The sequence below is a fragment of the Epinephelus fuscoguttatus genome, linkage group LG2 (assembly GCF_011397635.1).
Source record: "Epinephelus fuscoguttatus linkage group LG2, E.fuscoguttatus.final_Chr_v1".
Classification (NCBI taxonomy): domain Eukaryota; kingdom Metazoa; phylum Chordata; class Actinopteri; order Perciformes; family Serranidae; genus Epinephelus; species Epinephelus fuscoguttatus.
In genome coordinates, this window is record NC_064753.1 from 20,864,983 (window position 1) to 20,868,934 (window position 3,952).

Consider the following 3,952-nt stretch of genomic DNA (forward strand, 5'->3'; position numbering starts at 1 on the left):
TTAGATTTCCTGTGAAAAGGGACATTTATTTAAAAAAAAAGAAAAAGAAAACAATATATGCCATCGGCTTAAATTGACACTCTATTCCTTAGCGTCCAAAACTGACTCTGGAGGGGTACCTAGAGTGTCATAGTTTAACATGTATGGCCACTGACTAAGCATCAGTGTTTGATGAGTTGGGAGTGAGAATTTGTTGGTAATTCACAGTGTTTCTCTTGTCAATTATTTAGCTTGTTTTCTTCTTTGGTTGAATGACTTAGCAAACCACTTTATGTATGTGGCTTCATGTCAGGATAAACATAGTGCTGCTGCTTTTTAAACTCTTCTTACGCCACAAATACAACTTTAGTGCGATTAACAAAGACCGAACATCATTCATTCTAATGGAAGATGAATGAAGGACAGCAATGAACTGGTTTCCCTTGCAGCTGTTGGATTTGCTGAATTGAACTGATGTCTACTTATGTATGAGATGTATTAGTTTCTTGCAGGAAATGTTGCATCTCATAAAGGTCAGCCTATTGAGATCTATAAAATTTTGACCACAGTATGTTATTGTAAAGCCTCACCTCAGCCCATAGACGTGATACATATTCTGCAGTTAAAAGTCCAGTGCTCACATATGTGATCTCTGGAAGTGTTCATTAATTAATGTTGATGACAGCCAGACACATTTTATGCATGGTTCTGACACATTTTAAACTTCTTCTTTTTGACGTAGTATGTTCACCAAAATCAAAGAGAGGAGGCAGCTTTTATACAGTCACTCTGCAACCACAGCATGACATCTAGATCATCAGTGGAGTTTAGACAAAATATGAAAGACTCTGACTGTATCTCTGTTAAAATCCAGTCCTCCCCAATTGCAACAAGTGGATGGGTTTTGCTTATTGGTGAAATAGCTGCATATATAAACATACAACCATAAAAGTAAAAACATTCTTAGGCAAAACCTCTCTCACACACACACACATTGTCTCAAAATGGTCTCCCCCTATACACACATACACACACAACAGTAAAATGCTCCATCAAAGTACAAAAGTGGAGTGAGAGAGGGAGATAGAGAGAGAGAAAGGGAGCGGTCTGAGATCTGAGAGGAGAGGAGACGAGAACAATGGCTTTAAGTCTTGACAAACACTTAGCCGAGGCCTTTAGACTAACACTTTGGAGCAGACATGTCTGCCTGCATACCAATAGCAAACACTGTCACTCCCCATCTAACTCAGAGGCTTTTGATGTTCTATTCACAGAGATAGAGAGAAGGGAGGTGAAGGAGGGGATGGAGGTAGAGTGAGTGCAGTGAAGGGGATAAGGGAGAACATGAAGCAGTGAAAAAAGAAGAGAAATAAAGAAGAGGAGGGAGGAATGAAGTTGACTGAATGAGAGAAAGCAGTAAGACCTTTAATTTCTGAAGCATTGCTGTTTGACCTTTTTTTTTTGCTAATTTTCTCTCCTTTTTTCTTTTGCTTTTCTCCCTCTGTCTCTGTATTTCTCTTGCTCTTTCTCTCTGCTTCCAACAATATCTAGATCACAGCAGTAAGAATAAGTGACAGAGAGAAGCAAGCAGAAGAAGAAGAAGAAGAGGACACAGAATGGATTCCTGTCTATAACATCATGGTACACAATTTGCAATCTTGAGGTTGTCTCTGTCTGTCTGTTTCTCTTTCTCTCAAAACACTGACACTACAGCAGACATAGTACAGATGTATGCAGGTTTTTGAACATGGGAAAACCCGTTAAAGATAGGGGATAGAGTCCTTTCCCATTGGCAGCGTATACAGCTCTGCAGTAGATGAGTATGCCTTTGTTTTGGTTTTTTTTTCCATTGGTGTGTGACATATGAACGTGCCAGAAAACAGGGTTAGTAAACAGTGGAAAGCAGCATGAAGGTCCAGTGAAAATGTTACAGTGGTTACTTCTTTTTACATCTATAGTTAGTTATTCAGTCTCTCTTTCAAACCCTGTGCCAACTCATTTTGAATGATGTTTGCACACTGCTTGGTTGGAGAGGGATAGAATTTGTAGCGGCGTGATGCAATCATGTGCAGGAAAAGGGGCAACAATTCTTATGTCCATCCATGTGTCATATTTCTGTCGCTGCTGATTGAAGCTGGTACCGATAAATACTCGTGACTACTGCAGAGTCATTTGTCATGTGAATAAATGCAGATTGTAACTTTTCCCATTAAATACAAAATGGTAAATGGACCTGCACCTGTATAGCGCCTTTTTAGTCCTCTGACCACTCAGAGCGCCTTAATACAATATGTCACATTCACACACTGGTGGCCAAGGCTACCATATGAGGTGCCACCTACTACGTACTGTAGCTCATATGCAGTCATACACCTAGGAAAAGCCACCGGTGAAATTTGGGATTCAGTATCTTCAGTATTGATGAGTGGATGACTTGCTTTTCCTCCTGAACCAGAGTCGCTCCAACAAGCCAGTTGTCAATGGTTGTAGTGGTTTTTACCCACTGGGAAAGGGGCTTGAGTGTTTGTGTGTGTATTTTAGAGCCTTCCTTGGCGCTGATGCATGTTCAACCATTAGCTGAAACAATTCTGTGTATGTTCAGATACAATCAATTGCTTTTTCCCCATTTTAAATCACTTTCAGTTGATCTGATTTTAAGTTTCACTGCTTTGCTTTTTTCACACAGTGGTAACATTATCTTGGGAAAATCATTCTTTAACCAGCTATGGCAAACACTAGCTTACTTTATGAATTTTAAATGGCTAATACACACTCAGTTGCCAGTTTATTAGGTACAGCTTACTAAAGCTAATGCAGTTTAATACAGCAGTCGTGAGGATTGCATTTTAATTGGAGTTTGATGTTTTCACGTAACAGCAGTCACATAGAGACGATCATATGTGCAAACATGTACACATACACGTATGTCATTACCAACCACATCTCTTATCAGCCAAAGTGCATAAGCACTGGCAGGCACAAACAGACACACATACCCTACACGCATACGCTGTCATACACGCACACACAACCTCCTCTGCAAGTTGATAAGTGTGTTAGGAGGCAGGGAGAAATTATTAATTATCAGGCTAATGGGCACCAGGCTGAGTTCTGCTTCATTAAGCTCTAACTGTTTGTGTGTGTGAATGTTTGTGTGTTTGTGTTTGTGTATCAGAGGGCGGGAGGACCTCTGAGTAATACACAAAGATAGGTGCACATAAATTCGCATACACCCATACACAGGGGGGTTTGTTTGCCAGCCCAACGACTGCACATCACATACTCACTCATGCAAAAATACACACACATGAAAAGACTTGAATAAAGAAACCTGAATATACATATGATATTTAATGTAACTTTGAAACCTGTCTATTTTCATATGTAACACAACTTGGTGGAGAGTGAAGCCATTTGCTTCAGCATAGCATGTAAGCCGTTGACTTCCTTATGGATCTGCATGAAGACTGAGTGGTTTTCATAGTAATGACTTGCATTGCTTACATTTGCTAATGCTGAACATTTGAATCTCGAGATAAGGAACCTCAAGTTCAATCTTCATATTTAGGGAAGGCTTTGCCCAGTCCCTCTCAGTACCAACAACCACCAATCGAACATTCAGTACATTAGTGAAGTGTGCCTCTTCATATGCCTTTGTACAGTATGTGCGTGTGTTTTGTGCAGTTGCAGTAGTACTGCGTTTGCGCCCTGTGTTGAGTGGTGATGCAGTTTGCTTCCACTCTATCCCTTGCAGGGTTGTGCTGGCTACAGTATGATAAGTAAAACCAGCGTTGACGTTAATCTGTCTCACTCCCACTAGGAAAAACAGATAAGGGGGAGAGGGAGGCAGAGGGAGAGGCAAAGGGAGGGTGAGACAGTGGAAAGAGTCAAAGAGAAAAAGTTACATTGTTGTGATTATTTGGATTTAGATGGAGCCCTAACATACTGTAATTTTAACTGACGACGAGAATTT